General features: G+C 45.9%; 1 long non-coding RNA gene and 1 pseudogene across 1 annotated transcript; both read right to left on the bottom strand.

Moving 5' to 3' along the window:
- Positions 1-7,881: 7,881 nt before the first annotated feature.
- On the bottom strand, positions 7,882-17,729 carry LOC129715889 (uncharacterized). The gene is made up of 2 exons (XR_008726564.1): positions 14,797-17,729; positions 7,882-9,649 (listed from the first exon to the last, which is right to left on the bottom strand). It is a non-coding gene; the product is annotated as an uncharacterized LOC129715889 (long non-coding RNA).
- Positions 15,159-15,339, bottom strand: LOC129715890 (U2 spliceosomal RNA; annotated as a pseudogene).
- Positions 17,730-17,881: the final 152 nt, after the last annotated feature.

Here is a 17,881-nt window from a genome sequence, read left to right as displayed (position 1 = left end):
CTGTGTATACAAGCCCAGTCTCTCTATTCTTTCAACATAGGGAATAACCTTGTGAATCAAGAATCTATCTACCTCTGCCTTAAAAATATCCACTGACTTGTCCTCCACAGCTTTCTGTGGCAATGTATCCCACAGATTCGTCACCTTTGACTCAGGAAATTCCTCCTCATCTCCTTGTTAGAGGAACGTCTTTTAATACTGAGGCTATGAGCTCTGGTCCTAGACTCTCCCACTAGTGGAAACATCCTCTCCACATCCACTATCCAAGCCTTTCATTGTTCGGTAAGTTTCAATGAGGTGCCCCTTCATCCTTCTAAACTCCAGTGAGTACAGGCCCAGCGCTGTCAAACTCTCATCAGATGTTATGATCAAACACTCGACATATCATAATTGCTGGGATCATTCTCGTTCCTTGCGGTTCCTTGGCAATATCATGATTTTCCTTGATCTCCAGCACCTGAAACAGATTATTCATTCACCTTATTCCTGCTTGAGACCTTGGGAGTACATGTTTTTCAACAAATTCTAGAGAGAGTCTATCCAGTCTTTCTTCATAAGACAGTCCTGACATCCCAGGAATCAGTCTGGTGAACCTTCTCTGTACTCCCTCTATGGTATAAAATGTCCTTCCTCAGATTTGGAGACCAAAACTGTATGCAATACTCCAGGTGGGGTCTCACCAAGACCCTGTACAACTGCAGTAGAACCTCCCTGCTCCTATACTCAAATCCTTTTGCTATGAATCTTATTCAATTTAAAATTGTACATAGATTATATTGTTCAAAAACAAGATTCAACAAATTTTATCCAAATATATCCGCCACTTGTGATAAATGTCTAGCCCAAAATGCAACTATAACACACTCCTTAGTTTCCTGCATAAACCATTATAGATTTTGGAATGATTTTTTTGAAATATTTACAAAATGGTTCAGGACAAGAATGGAACCTAATACTGAAATGATTATATTTGGTGTAATGGAAGATGGGAATAAATTGAACACATCTCAAAATCTATTCTTTAACTATGGTTTAATAATAGCAAAAAAATTAATACTTCAATTTTGGAAGTGTACATCAATACCAACGCTTAAAATGTGGATTGCAAGTATGTTGGACACCGCTCATCTTGAGGAAATGCAGTTCCTCCTAATGGATAAATCAGACCAATCCATAACGAGTTGGTCTCCATTCGCCGTTTTGTTGGAATCATATGGTGCAACACAATTGTAAAAAATAACTGTTTTAGGACTGGACGAGGGTTGGTCAAGATTATAAATAATGATCTCCTTTTTTTAATTTTATTTTCTTTTCTCTATTTTCTCTCTCAACTTTCTTCATTTACTCGTTTTCTTTCTTCACACACTATATATTTCACATCTTTCTATCGCCATTCAAGCATGGCTCATCTATCTCTCCCTCCTAACCCCGTTCTCTTGCCTTCTCCCCATAACCTCTGACACCTGTACCTGTCAAGAATTTATCTATCTCTATCTCTGCCTTAAAAATATCCACTTACGGTCTCCACAGCCTCCTGTGGCCAATAATTCCACAGATTCACCATCCTCTGACTACAGACATTTCTCCTCATCTCCTTCCTAAATAACATCATTTAATTCTGAGGCTATGACATCTGGTCCTAGATCTCCCTCTATTGGAAACATCATCTCCACATCCACTCTATCCAAGCCTTTGATTATTCTTTAAGTTTCAATTAGGTCCCCCCTCATTCTTCTAAACCCCAGCGAGTACAGGCCCAGTACTGACAAATGATCATCCTAGGTTCAACAGAGTAATTACTCATTTCTAAGATCATTCTTATAAACCTCCCCTGGACCCTCTCCAGCCTCACATCCTTCCTCAAGAATTGTGCCCAAATTGCTCACAATTTTATCTTTTTTATTATTGCTTTGTCAGGCTGCATTTGGAGTACTGTGAGAGCAATTCGTCATATACACAAGTATTGTGAGGTACAGGTAAAATGAAAATTGTGCTGCTATCACAGGCAGGTAGTCTCAGACAAGCACAGAAACATAAATATGCATGTTATGCATATGTAGAATGAGGGTCTGAAGAAGGGTCTCATCCCAAAGCATCACCTATTTCTTTTCACCAGATATGTTGCCTGACCCTCTGAGTTACTCCAGCATTTTGTATCTATCTGCAATTCCTTCCTACACAATAAGTTATAGGGTGATTTCACCAAAGGTCAAATGAGCGTAGATCCCCCCTCAGTAATTACAAGAGGGAACTGAAGGTAGAAAACAGCGGAAGTGAACAGCTGACATTTGCCGTGGAGATTTTAAGATCCAAAATATCGGGAATTAACACGTTTGCTCGCTGAATTTCATCAAAAGTAAGTTAATAATGCCTTACTTTTGATGAAATTCAGCGAGCAAACGCGATAATTCCCGATATTTTGGATCTTAAAATCTCCACGGCAAATGTCAGCTGTTCACTTCCGCTGCTTTCTACCTTCAGTTCCCTCTTGTAATTACCTTACTTTCTATCTTTTTTTGTTTTTTTTGCCTGAAAATTTAGGTCGCTGTGCTTCACGGTCACCCCGACTAGCACAGAAAATTTCAGCTCAAAAATCGGCCGTTTTCCATGTTTTTAACGGGTGGGAAAGTGCGTGTTTCCCCATTCACTTACATGTACCGATCTGACATATGTCCTCCAGTTAAAATTTTCGGTCACGTGAGGGGGGATCTACGCTCATTTGACCTTTGGTGAAATCACCCTATTCATTTATTATGTATAAAATTCAGCAAGACAGGAAACAGATTAAGGACTGATGACGAAGGTAAGCTACTTTTCCTACAAAAAGCTGGAGTAACTCAGCGGGTCAGGCAGCACCTCTGGTGAAAAGGAATAGTGACATTTTGGGTTGAGACGCTTCTTACTCTCAGTCTGAAGAAAGGTCTCGACCCAAAACATCACCCATTCCTTTTCTCCAGAGATGCTGCCTCGCCTGTTAAGGTACCCCAGCATTTTGTGTCTAACCTGATGTATTTGTTCCTGTTATCCAGACAGTCCTCGGCAGAGTGGAGAGCCAGTGAGATAGTGTCTACGGATGGCCTTGTTGTTGAAGCAGATCCAGGTCATTTCTGAGGCAGGAGTTGATTTGTGCCACATTCAACTTGTCAAGATGCTACATAACATTAACAGTGGGTACCGGCCCCTGTTGCCAGGGAGCAGCCATTGAGCCGCCGCCAACTCTACAACATCAGTACTTTGGTTGATGTTGTCAAACACAGGAAAACGTCAGACTGCAGGAACGGGATTTGAAGATGTCCGTGATCATGGCCGTCCGTTGGGTTTCACCAAATCCCCTTTTTCCAGTAAAAAACATTCCGAGGAAAAATAAATTTGCGCGAAATTCGGGAAAATTCTGGTTCCGGCGCGGGATGATTTGTGGCAAACCGCGCCTGCGCAGTGGGGGGAAGCTGGTGACCAATGGACGTCGTCTCTCCGCGCCTGCGCAGTGGGGAGAAGCTGGTGACCAATGGACGTCGTCTCTCCGCGCCTGCGCAGTGGGGAGAAGCTGGTGACCAATGGACGTCGTCTCTCCGCGCCTGCGCAGTGGGGCGCGCGGGATCAGATCGCCGCCATTGTCAACGCATCGCCTCGATGATCCGGGCCTAGTCTGGGTGAGTGAGTGAGTGAGGCCGTGAAACGTTGCGGTGTTTGCCCGCCCGGTCTATCGGCCCCATCGGTCAGCCTGGCGCCCAGTGAGCGGGTCCCGTCCCGTCCCGTCCGCTGCCGGGGGCCGCTCGTCTGTCTCTGTCTGTCCGTCTGTCCGGGGAGACCGTTCTCCCGTCGCCGGGCGGGAAACAGGAACGACGGACTCTGGACCCAGTCCCGTCCCGGCAGCGACAACACAACACAACACGCGGGCGGGCGGGCGCTGCTCCAGCCGGGTCTACACACCCCCCCCGGCCGGTCCCCCGCCCCCCACCGTCGCCTCTATCGGGGTGAACGACGGGCCCCGCACAACAACAACAACAACAACAGCAGCAGCGGCGGCGGCGATGGCGCCCTCTCTCTCTCTCTCTCCCTCCCTCACACCGGTGTGTTAACATGCTGTGATCCAAAGCAAAGATTATAGAGCTCCGCTGTAATCTTTGATCCAAAGCAAAGATCCTCGAGCATCTTGTAGCGGGAACAGCCCCCTCCTTTGCGTAGTTTCCCTTGCCTTGCATTGTATTGCTTTAACACACACTGCACAAAATTAAATTTAACGTATATATATTTTATATATTTATATGAATGTGTGCGAGAGGCAAGTTAGAGATAATTAAGTTTATTCTCATGGATCAGAAGCAACTTTGATTTAAATAATCACTATTAATTTATTTGTCTTGTAAGATGATATACATAAACCATAAAGGCAATTATATATATAATTATATAGTAATTATACCAAGCACTCTGGCTGTTGTTGTCCCTTCAGCTCTCGCTTCCATCTATCGTCATTTCTCCTCACTTTTGGAATTCTGAAGTAGGATAAATGTCTCACACGCTTATCCCGATTTCCATAATTATTTACAGCGCAAAAATTGACCAAAATTGAGAAAATTGACGGGTCATGGGTCGACTGCTATAGGATCTTTGGCTCCATGCGTCAAACCCTATGACCCAGTGACCTTACGTGCAACCTCCCTATATCTAGCCAAATGATCTTTTATCTGCAGTTCCTTCCTTCCTACTTATATCCAAAGATCCTATAGCAGCTATAAGATATTTGCTTATATCATTTAACACCTTGAGGGATTTGGGAGATGGACCAGAAAGAGCCTCATCCAAGGTCTCCCCAAAAATTGCGTGATTTATTGGTCGGTTCACGTAGGATATTGCGAGCTTGGACCACGGTCAAGTCTGGTCGGCTTTCCCTCCTTTGCCTCAGGGTGATTAAGCGCGACTACATCATATCAATTCCTGGATTTGATGCAGCAGGTTTGAAAGATCTCGCCCTTTTTATTTTTCTCAACTAAAAACACAATAATTCCATTAATGTTTTACCTGTTTGTTTCCAGAAATTGGGTTTAATTGAATTATAATTTACATTTTTCTACCAATTGACCAATCACTGAGTGAGACCGGACGGTCTTACGGCCGTGAATGGCTATTTTCTCTGTCCATCATCGTAATGTAGTCCCGCCTTCCAGTTGATTGGCCGTTAGCCACGTCTGTCAGTGCGATCCTCGCTGTGATTGGCGAAGAGCTGCCGTAGGCGGGTCCAATGCAGTGAGAGCCGCCCACTGTGTTGAACAGTGACAGGAGGAAGGAACTGCAGGTGCTGATGTACACCTTAGATAGGCAACAAAGTGCTGGAGTAACTCAGTGGGACAGGCAGCAGCATCTATGGAGAGAAGGAATGGGTGACGTTTCGGATAGAGAACATTCACACGGAGAGTCAGGGGAGAGGGTGACACAGAGATAAGGAAGTGTAAGGTGTGAAAATGAGACATCAAAAAAAGATGTGGTTCAAGGAAAATGTAGAAATAGATCATCGTTAAATAGGAGAAGGTGACAACGAAGCACACAGAGATAAAATGCAATCAGGGGGGCAGTCAGACTGGTCGGAGAACTGGGAACGGGGAAGGGATGAAGAGAGATGGCTTCTTGAAGTTAGAGAAGTCAATGTTCATTCCGAAGATCGAAGAACCAAAATGCTGGAGCAACTCAGCGGGACAGGCAGCATCTCCGGAGAGAAGGAATGGGTGATGTTTCGGGTCGAGACTCTTCTCAGACTGAAAAGCTGCTAATTTACGCTGGGCAATGTAAACATTTAATAGGCATTTAGACAGGTGCGTGGATAGCGGAGGTAGAGATACAGCATAGAAATAGGCCCTTCGGCCCACCAAATCCAACTGGTCACACTAGTTTTACGTTATCCCACTTGCTCATTCACTCCCTTTACAGGAGCTCAATTAACCTACAAACCTGCACATCTTTGTATGGGGAAACCAACCAGAGAGACGTGCAAACTCTAATAGTTTATTGTTGTCACGTGTACCGAGGTACAGTGAAAAGCTTTTGTGTTGCATGCTATCCAGTCAGCAAAAACACTGTACACTATTACAATCATGCCGCCCACAGTTTACAGATACAGGATAAAGATAGTCCAATGGTCTCCAATGAGGATGGTACAGTTGCCTTATAACAAGCGGGAAGAAACTGTCTCTGAATCTGGAGGTATGAGTTTTTAAACTTCGCTACCTCTTCTCTGGTAGAAGGTTCAAAGGTTCGTAAGGTCCATTTATTTCAAGTTGGCATTGCAGCACATTAATAAGAATACAACATAACATTATAAAGGAATTTAACATTAAACATAAAAACATCCCCCCACAATGGTTCCCACTGTGAGGGAAGGCACACAGTCCAGTCCCCATCCCCTTGTCCACCCATAGTCGCCGGCCTCCGCAGTCGCCGCAACAGCGGCCCGATGTTTCAGGCCCTTCTCGCCGGGTGATGGTGCTCCGGCGTCGGGAGAACCTTCTCAGCGGCTTGGGATACCTGGAACGGCCGCTTCCTTACTGGAGACTGCGGCTTCTGAAGCCGACAGGCCGCACTGGCTGGAGCTCCACCACTGGCGATCTCGGCGAGAGATCCCAGGCTCCGCGATGTCAAAGTCAGTGCCGCAGCCCGCGGCTGACCGCTCCCGCTCCACAGACCCCCCCCCCCCCCCCCCCCCCCAGCTCTTCGATGTTCAATCGGTGGACCCAGCACACCGGAGCTCCAGCCCGGCGACCCGGGAAAGGCATCGCCCACTCCGCAATAGCGCTCCAGCGCTGTGCCGCCGCCGTGGTTCTGGCCGGTCCCCTCAGGAAAAGCCGCTCCAGACCCAGTGGTAGGCCGCGAGGACAGGTCGAAGATGCTGCTCGGAGGAAAGCCGCCTCTCCGACCAGGTAGGGACTAGGAAAAGCAGTTTTTTCCCCCCCCCCCCCCCCCCCCCCCCCCCAACCACCCCCACTCCCACATAAAAAGACTAGACCTCCAAAACAAAACACTATTTTAACATACTAAAAATTTAAAAAAAGTGTAAAAACGGACAGCTACAGGCAGGGCAGCCATACTCAACTGAACGGTGCCTCCCGAGGGAGTGACCAAGGTGAGACTGGTCCTTGATTATGCTGGTGGCTTTGCTAAGGCAGCGTGGAGCGTAGATGAAGTTGATTTGCATTGGTTTCATGTTACCAGGGATGAACATGGGCATGTTGGGCCGAAGGGCCTGCTTTCATGCTGCACATCTTACTGACAAGAAGGAGAAGCCTCATCAGCGTCTCTTCTTCCTGAGGAGACTGAAGAAGGTCCATCTGTCTCCTCAGATCCTGGTGAACTTCTACCGCTGCACCATCGAGAGCATCCTTACCAACTGCATCACAGTTTGGTATGGCAACTGCTCTGTCTCCGATCGGAAGGCATTGCAGAGGGTGGTGAAAATTGCCCAACGCATCACCGGTTCCACGCTCCCCTCCATTGAGTCTGTCCAAAGCAAGCGCTGTCTGCGGAGGGCGCTCAGCATCGCCAAGGACTGCTCTCACCCCAACCATGGACTGTTTACCCTCCTACCATCCGGGAGGCGCTACAAGTCTCTCCGTTGCCGAACCAGCAGGTCGAGGAACAGCTTCTTTCCGGCGGCTGCCACTCTACTCAACAACGTACCTCGGTGACTGCCAATCACCACCCCCCCCCCCCCCGGACACTTATTATTTTTTATTCAAATCGTTTACTATGTCGCTCTTCAAGGGAGATGCTAAATGCATTTTGATGTCTCTGTACTGTACACTGACAATGACAATTAAAATTGAATCTGAATCTGATAACTTCATTTTGCCTCACTTAAGTTAAGAAATTTAATTTAAAAAACACCACAGCAACAGAACATGGTAACATTTTATTGAAAAATACAAATTCACAGAAGCAACAAGTTGATTTAAAAACAATAAGCTCATTTTTGCTATCCAAAGTAAACTCACCCTTTGGCCATCGACCCACCACCATTTAATCTTTCAACACCACCACAATGTGGCTGCAATGGTGTGGGATAATTCACAATTAATCCCAGGGTCTTGTTCAGTAAAGAGAAGATTTATGTAATACGGGAGTTAGCCTCAACTGGAGGTTTTGGGAAACTTGGGATTAAAAAAAAAATGTAGACACAAAATTATTTGTCTGGGAAGGAACTGCAGATGCTGGTTTACACCACGGATAGACACAAAATGCTGGAGTAACTTAGCGGGTCAGGCAGCACCTCCGGAGAAAAAGAATAGATGATGCTTCGGGTCGGAATCCTTCTTCAGTCTGAAGAAGGGTTCTGACCTGATACGACACCCATTCTTTTTCTCAAGAGATGCTGCCTGACCAGCTGAATTACTCCAGCATTTTGTGTCTGTCCGTGGTGTAAACCAGCATCTGCAGTTCCTTCCCAGACAAATAATGGAATTGGAAAAATGTGCAGAATCCATGTGTGGTTAACAAACAGTCAACTCTTTCAAACAATACCAGTTCAAGGGACCCATTGCCTGCATTCTGTGTCTTCAGCTTCAAGGATAGACATGGTTCAAGGATAGCAATTATGTTCCCTCATACTTACAGCTATCACCCTTTAAGTGAAGTGAAAAACGCCCAATGTGCTATCACGCCATCATGTCTAGTGGCTTTTTTATCTGTACTTTTCGCTGCAGCTGTAACACCAATTTCTGCACTGAGTTAATGATGCTCTTTGCCCCATCTGTTATACTTGTGCAGGGTTTGATTGTACCCATTTACTGGACGGTAGGATAGGCACAAAAAGCTGGAGTAACCTCAGCCGGTCAGACAGCGTCTCTGGAGAAAAGGGAATAGATGACGTTTCAGGTTGAGACCCTTCATCTGACTTCCTCTCAGTCTGAAAAGGGTCTCGACCTGAAACGTCACCAATTCCTTTCCGCCAGAGATGCTGTCTGACCCACAGAGGTTACGCCGGCTTTGTGTCTATCTTTGGTTGAAAGCAGCATGTGAAGTTCCTTTCTACACATGAGTATGGAGGAATTGGGGTTGGTCCGACCTAAGATGGGCTGAATAGCCTCCCTATAGAGATGAGTACTTTTACCTGAGAGTCTGAACATTCGCTGTTCAGCAGTGACCATGAAATCTAGTGCAGAAATTCCAAATTGACTGCTCAGCCTTTTGACCAGCAGAAGCAGCATAATCACAGGAAGGCTGAATGAAACATAAACCATCAAAAGAGGCAAAAGGGAATAGCAACCCCTTCTGAAAAGCCCAATCATAAAAGCATGAAATATGCTCAATTTGCAAATCAAATGTGCATTCAAAGAGTTAATACACCAAAGTGGAATTGAAGACCAGATACCTCCATAGCGATTAAAGCTGCTTCAGTGCAGCAGAGGGTGGACTTTGGGCCTTCTGTTGCCGTGGTGATGGAGGCTCCTTCACAGCAACAGGCTTTGGGCCTTCAGTTGCCGTGGTGATGGAGGCCCCTTCACAGCAACACTGGGTAGGCTTCGGCCTTTCTGTTCGGCTGCTGCTGCTGCTCTCCTGGATACACGTAGAGCATAACCACTCCGCTTGGGTTGACGGTGACAGTGAACTTGCTGTCAAATTCCAGGTTGTGGTAGCCCCGGCCCGAATAAACATCCAGCATCTGAACATGGAGGAAAGAAAACCAGAGAGGTCAGGGCCACACAGACTGGATCTTTAGTTTAGACCAGGGGTGGGGAACCTGCAGCCTTAAGGACATTAAGTGCGGCTTATTGAATGAATCCAAATTTTGTAGAACAAATCCTTTTATTTTTATTAATATGTTTTTGTTTGTCTTTTATTTTAATTTTAATCTTAAAATGAACGTATTTCAAATATCAAAGAATAAAAGAAGATTCAACTAAATAATCCTATATCTAATTGAAGTTTCTTGGATGCAGCCTTATTAGATTACAGCTAACTTAATGCGGCCTTCCTACATGAAAAGGTTCCCCACCTCTGGTTTAGACCAAAGATCGCTCTGCTATAAGATCTTTGGTTTAGACAGACACAAAAAGCTGAAGGAACTCAGCGGGACAGGCAGCATCTCTGGAGAGAAGGAATGGGTGACATTTCGGGTCGAGACCCTTCTTCAGACCAAGAGTCAGGGGAGAAGAGGACACAGAGATAAGGAAGGGTAACGTGTGAAAATGAGACATCAAAGGGGATGAAGCAAAAATAAATATTTAGAATAGATCACTGTTAGCTAGGGAAAAGTGACAACTCAGGAGGATAGTCAGACTGGTCAGAGAACTAGGATGGGGAGGGATGGAGAGAGAGTTTGGTTTATTGTCACGTGTACTGTGGTACAGTGAAAAGCTTTTGTTGAGGTGGAAAGACAATACATGATTACAATCGAGCCATTCACGTATCTTCACATATCTCGTACATCAACTGGTCACAAAGACTTGCTGAGGAACGATATATATTGGAAATAGATATACAGCAAAATCTCGTTATAACAGACCATTGGGGGAAAGAAAGAGTGGTGTCCGTTATTGCCAGTTTATCCATTATAACCGAGTAGCTTATTACCATGGTAGGTAGTGAGCGGCACGGTGGCGCAGCGGTAGAGTTGCTGCCTAACAGCACCAGGGACCCAGGTTCGATCCTGACTACGGGTGCTGTCTGTACAGAGTTTGTACGTTCTCCCCGTGACCTGCATGGGTTTTCTCCCACACTCCAAAGACGTACAGGTTTGTAGGTTAATTGGCTTGGTATAAATGTAAATTATCCCCAGTGTGTGTAGGATAGTGTTAGTGTGCGGGGATCGCTGGTCGGCGCGGACTCGGTGGGCCGAAGGGCCTGTTTCCGCGCTGTATCTCTAAACTAAACTAAACTGAACAAAGAACTAATAGAATAGAATAGAATAGAATAGTTTCTTTATTGTCATTGTAACATGAACCATGTACAACGAAATTTAAAATGTCAGCCAGTCAGTGCAGCATTCAAACATTTCTAAAAGCTAACGATACATACAAGGTAAAATATTAAAGATAAACAACTAAATAAATATCACGGACAAAGCACGCATACACACCCAACCCTCCATCCTTCTGTCGATTCCACAGTTACCACAGTCCCTTAGTCTGTATCGCCCCTGCGTTCCTTGGCGGCTACATTTAGTGCTTTTATAGCAGTGGGGTAAAAACTGTTTTTTAGTCTATTTGTCCTTGTCCTTGTAGATCTGTACCGTCTGCCTGACGGCAACAGTTCAAACAGGGAGTGTCCGGGTTGGGAAATGTCCTTTATGATATTCTGGGATTTTTTGGTGCAGCGGGAACTGTGTAAGTCCTCCAAGGTAAGGAGAGGGCAGCCGACAATCCTCTGGGCGTTGTCAATGGCCCTCTGGAGCGCTTTCCTCTGAGCCGCTGTGCAGCTGGTGTACCACACGCATACACAGTATGTTAGTATGCTCTCAATGGAGCACCGATAAAAGGACAGCAGCAGTCTCTGAGTGATGTTATTCTTCCTGAGCACCCTCAGGAAGTGCAGTCTCTGCTGGACCTTTTTCAGCAGCGCAGTGGTGTTCACGCTCCACGTCAGGTCCTCCTCAATATGGATTCCCAGGAAGCGGAAATCCGCCACCCTCTCTACACAGTCCCCTCTGATAGTCAATGGTACCATGTCCGTTTTGTTCTTCCTGAAGTCTATTATTACTTCCTTTGTCTTTAAGGTGTTGAGGAGCAGGTTATTTTCTTCACACCACACTGTCAGCTGCTCCACCTCATCCCGGTAGGCGTACTCGTCCCCCCCGGAGATGAGTCCCACCACCGTAGTGTCATCCGCAAATTTGACAATGGTGTTGCTGTGGTGGGCGGGGGTGAAGTCATGTGTGTAGATGGTGTAGAGCAGGGGGCTCAGTACGCAGCCCTGTGGAGAGCCGGTACTGAGGCTGAGGGCCGTGGATGTATGATGGCCCACTCTGACTCTCTGGCTGCGACCCGACAGGAAGCTATTTATCCACGTACAGGTGGAGTGTGGAAGTCCCAAGTCCCCCAGTTTGTCCACCAGTTTGTGGGGAAGAATGGTATTAAAAGCAGAGCTGTAGTCCACAAAGAGCATCCGCACGTAGCTCCCCCGCTGCTCCAGGTGAGACAGTGCAGCATGGAGAGCTGTGGCTACAGCGTCCTCTGTAGATCTATTTGCTCTGTACGCAAACTGGTGGGGGTCAAAGCTTCGGGGCAGAAGTGATGTGATATGACCCCGGACCAGTTTTTCAAAACACTTCATCACCACTGGTGTGAGTGCGACTGGCCGGTAGTCGTTGAGGCTGGAGATGTTGGTTTTTTTGGGCAAGGGGACTATGGTGGAGGACTTCAGACAGGGTGGGACAGTGGACTGGGCCAGAGACTGGTTAAAAAATCCTTGTAAAGACTCCAGCCAGCTGGTCTGCGCAGTCCTTCAACACGCGTCCAGAGACGCCGTCAGGTCCAGTAGCCTTCCTTGGATTTATGGCCCGCAGAGTGCGCCTCACCTCATGCTCCTCTATCTTGAGGGTTAGGCTGCTGCGGACCATGTGCTGTGATGTGGCTGTCTCGGGTGGCTCCACTTCAAAGCGAGCAAAGAAGTGGTTCAGCTCCTCTGCCAGCGAGGCGTCACCTTCAACAGCTCCAAGGTTGGTCTTGTAGTTGGTGAGATACTGGACCCCCTGCCACACCTGCCTGCTGTTATTACTATCCAGGTGGTCCTCGAGGGGTGAGGGACTTCGATGTATTCCCTCCCATCTTGATTACCTGGGGCCTGGCGGTGAGAAAGTCCAGGGCCCGGGCACACAGGGAGGGTGTTGAGCCCTAATTCCAGTAGCTTCCCGGCCAGTCTGGTGGCGACTATCGTGTTGAAGGCTGAACTGAAGTCTATGAACAGTATCCTCACATAGCCCCCCTTCTGGCTGTCAGGATGACAGAGAGCGGTGTGCAAAACCTGGGAGGCCGCATCGTCCGTGGATCTGTTCGGACGGTATGCGAACTGCAATGGGTCCATGAGTACAGGCCCAGTGCCGTCAAAGATTCCTCTGAGACGATCTGTTAACTATCACTGTTAAACGCTTGTTAAATGTCACTATTATCACCATATTAACACGATGTGAGCGAGAGAGAGAGACGAGGGCGGGCTTTATTCCGCAGTTTCGTGACCCAAGTCATCAAACTACATGAAATTTTCACATATTGTGTAAAGAAAATTATATAAATCACCCCTGAAACTCGATATGAAGAAGACTTGCACATTTTTATTAAATTAGAGAAAAACGGAAAAATTTCGGGTATTTTTTAGTCCAATCAAAGCACGTTTAACATTGAGTTGTCTGCCAGTTGGCCAATCACGCGCTTTGTTCCAGGTTAGCACACAAAATGGCTGAGGGGGCTCCACAGATGCCTGTTTTACTGGAGATTCCGATTTGTTGTTCTGTGGAAACTTGCAGCAGGTAATTGTATTTAGTGGGAAAAGCATTAAAAAGGCTGAAGAAAGTGCTGCTAAGTTGATGGAAGTGTTGAAAGTGATGGAAGTCTTGAAAGCAAAGTCCCTGTTGAGGTCCTGGAACACAATGATTAAGAGCCAGGAACCAACTCTAACTAAAAGATAAGATCTAAAGTCTGAATTTATGAAAATCTATCTGTATGGAGTTTAATTAATTTAATTGCACCCTTTTATAATGTGAATAAATTCATTCATTCACTTACTTCATTCATGAAGTTGAGGGCCTAAACTATATGTGTCCATAACAGTCAATTGTCACCAATGCCCGGCACTGGACACTCACTCGACGTCGGTGGCGATTACTGGACTTGGCCGTGGGCTGCACGGCACTGGAAAGCGTTTAAATTAAGCAACCGCCGTCATTGTTCTGCTTGCTGGGATTCTAGTTTCTAGCTTCTAGCTGCGCTGCCCCGCTACAGCACTGCTTGTTGCCTGGCCATTGTGCGTTACCGTTCCAACTTTTTGCCCGCCAAATACATACTTGTCTTTAACTATCTGTTTGATCTTGAGAAAAGCCTCAAAATGATCGCAATTCTGTTCCTGCTAACGGAATTTACATCCTCGTCTCCAAATTGTTATGTATTGGTGCTGGAAACCGACTTAAATAAGACTCGGAACACACAGGTACTTAACAAGCTTCTTGTGTTGAAATTGCCATCTTGAGTCTCTCTGCACATGCGTACAATTGCACAAGACATTCCAATATGCTAATCATATTCTCATACACAACATTTCCCCATCATAAATCCATGCTGACATCTCCATTGGGCACAGGAACACAGGTTCCGTAGCCCGACCAGGGATTGCATTTCTTCCCCTCTCCTTTCCTTAACCTAGCTTTCCAATTAAGTCCTGAAGACTTCTTGCAAACACGTGAGAGGGCTTTGAAAAGTTGCTCACCTGGCCTTGCCTTTCCCCTTCACCAGCCAGCCAGCCATCCAGCTGCTTGCTGCCTCTCCTCCTCAGCCTTAAACCTGGCTCGTGACAAATCCTTAAAGGCCTTGTCATTACCTCTGGTGCCACCCACGCACCCTCCGACCCATCCAGGCACACTAGCGACAGACAGACAGACAGACAGACAGACAGACAGACAGACAGACAGACACAGGCCTTGCCAATACACAGCCGACAGCGCAGTGCGCCGGCCGCCCTCCAGACCACGCTCCCAGAACGTGCGGTCAGGGCTTCTGTCGGGGGGACGGGTCCGCCACATTGACCAAACCATGGCTGGCCCTCCGGCTGCTCAATGGTGCTAAATTCACCCCTGCCCCCGTCAGAGTCAGTGAGTCCTACCTTAGCGGTGTGGTACTCGCTGTGGTTGACGTGCAGCTCAGTCTCATCTCTTCAGACCAACATCACCCAGATTGTGGCGACTTGATTGGCAGAGCCGACAATTGTGACTTTGAAGAATTTGCTGAAGATTTTTTTCTCCTTCAGGAAGTTTTGGTTGAAATGCGTCCTCTTTTCCCTTGAAAGTATCCACTGGTGAAATAAAGGAAGGTTGACTTGAGCATTTGACTTGAGCAGTCCGTCAACACAGACACGCACGCACGCAGACGCAGAGTGAGAGAGGGCAGCAGGCAGACACGCAGCTTTTGAGCAAGCGTGAGGAGGAATTTTTGTCTTTTCTTTTGAACTTTGAAAATCTCCCAAAAGGGAAGTGCACCGTTCCCAGAGGCACTGCAATACTGGGTCGATGCGTGGAGTGGACGGAGCAAGCCCCTATTCCATCTCCCTGTTCCAAAAATCAATTTAATATATGGTCCCTAGATAAGGGACGTATCAGATATTAAACTGATAAGAACAGATTTTTTTTTTAAATTTCAAAATAGACTTTATTCATTGATAAATATATACAATTCCTGAACCATTCAAACAAACAAAATTCATCCGACATTTTCGGAGACTATACAAGCTTTTGAGACGGGACAGGTGGCGGAGATATGCGTTGGGGAGCACTTTGGCTCGAGTGATCACACCATTAGTTTCAATATAATTATGGAGAGGGTCAGAACTGGACCTAGGGTTGAGATTTTTGATTGGAGAAAGGCTAACTTTAATGAGATGTGAAGTTATTTAAAAGGAGTGAACTGGGACATTTTGTTTTATGGGAAAGATGTAGAAGAGAAATGGAGGACATTTAATGGGGAAATTTTAAGAGTACAGAATCTTTATGTTCCTGTTCGGTTGAAAGGAAACAGTAAAAATTGGAAAGTGCCCTGGTTTTCAAGGGAAATTGGACATCTTGTTCGGAAAAAGAGGGAGATCTACAATAATTATAGGGAGCATAAAGTAAATGAGGTGCTTGAGGAGTATAAGGAATGTAAAAATAATCTTAAGAAAGAAATTAGAAAACCTAAAAGATATGAGGTTGCTTTGGCAAGTAAGGTGAAAGTAAATCCAAAGGGTTTCTACAGCTATTAATAGCAAAAGCATAACGAGGGATAAAATTGGTCCATTGGAGAGACAGAGTGGACAGCTATCTGCAGAGCCAAAGGAGATGGGGGAGATATTGAACCATTTCTTTTCTTCGGTCCCTTCACCAAGGAGAAGGATATTGAATGATGTGAGGTAAGGGAAACTAGTAGAGTAGCTATGGATACTATGAGTTTCAAAGTAAAAGAAGTATTGACACTTTTGAAAAATATAAAAGTGGATAAGTCTCCAGGTCCTGACAGGATATTCCCTAGGACATTGAGGGAAGTTAGTGTAGAAATAGCCGGGGCTATGACAGAAATATTTCAAATGTCATTAGAAACGGGAATAGTCCCTGAGGATTGGCGTATTGTGCATGTTGTTCCATTGTTTAAAAAGTGTTCTAAGAGTAAACCTAGCAATTATAGACCCTATAATTTGACTTCAGTGGCGGACAAATTAATGGAAAAGATACTTAGAGATAATATATATAAGCATCTGGATAAACAGGGTCTGATTAGGAACAGTCAACATGGATTTGTGCCTGGAAGGTCATGTTTGACTAATCTTCTTGAATTTTTTGAAGAGGTTACTAGGGAAATTGACGAGGGTAAAGCAGTGGATGTTGTCTATATGGACTTTAGTAAGGCCTTTGACAAGGTTCGTCATGGAAGGTTGGTTAAGGGGGTTCAACTGTTGGGTATAAATGCAGGAGTAGCAAGATGGATTCAACAGTGGCTGAATGGGAGATGCCAGAGGGTAATGGTGGAGGGCTGTTTGTCAGGTTGGAGGCAGGTGACTAGTGGGGTGCCTCGGGGATCTGTGTTGGGTCGTTTGTTGTTTGGCATGTACATCAATGATCTGGATGAAGGTGTGGTAAATTGGATTAGTAAGTATGCAGATGATACCAAGATAGGGGGTGTTGTGCATAATGAAGAGGATTTCCAAAGTCTTGAGTGATTTAGGCCATTTGGAAGAAGGGGGAAATCCTTTAAAACCGAGATGAGAAGAACTTTTTTCACGCAGAGAGTGGTGAATCTGTGGAATTCTCTGCCGCAGAGGGTAGTTGAGGCCACACAGTTCATTGGCTATATTTAAGAGGGAGTTAGATGTGGCCCTTGTGGCTAAAGGGATCAGGGGGTATGGAGAGAAGGCAGGTACGGGATACTGAGTTGGATGATCAGCCATGATCATATTGAATGGCGAATGGTGCAGGCTCGAAGGGCCGAATGGCCTCTACTCCTGCACCTGTTGTCTGTTGTGTATTGTCTATAACTCCAACTACAAACAGTGTTGGTGTGATATCTGACGATCACGAACAGTGTTGGTGTGATATCTGACGATCACAATCAGTGATGGTGTGATATCTGACAATCACAAACAGTGATGGCGTGATATCTGACAATCACAAACAGTGATGGGGTGATATCTGAATGTCACAAACAGTGATGGCGTGATATCTGACGATCACAAACAGTGATGGTGTGATATCTGAATGTCACGAACAGTGATGGCATGATATCTGACGATCACAAACAGTGTTGGCGTGATATCTGACGATCACAAACAGTGTTGGTGTGATATCTGACGATCACAAACAGTGTTGGCGTGATATCTGAATGTCACAAACAGTGTTGGTGTGATATCTGACGATCACAAACAGTGTTGGCGTGATATCTGACAATCACAAACAGTGATGGCGTGATATCTGACGATCACAAACAGTGTTGGTGTGATATCTGACGATCACAAACAGTGTTGGTGTGATATCTGAATGTCACAAACTATCTCTCTCTCTCTCTCTCTCCCCCCTCGACAGGAACGTTATGGAATCTGTCATCTCATGATGCCGTGAAGATGGACATTGTGAACCAGGCCGTCCCAGCCCTGTGCGATGAGATTATTCTTCCCCATTCAGGATGGGATCGTCAGGCAGATGAAGGATTGAAACCTCGACATCTTG

Source organism: Leucoraja erinacea, unplaced genomic scaffold (assembly GCF_028641065.1).
Source record: "Leucoraja erinacea ecotype New England unplaced genomic scaffold, Leri_hhj_1 Leri_1481S, whole genome shotgun sequence".
Lineage (NCBI taxonomy): Eukaryota > Metazoa > Chordata > Chondrichthyes > Rajiformes > Rajidae > Leucoraja > Leucoraja erinaceus.
The sequence above is the reverse complement of the archived record's forward strand: the minus strand, read 5'-3'. Positions and strand labels throughout refer to the sequence as shown.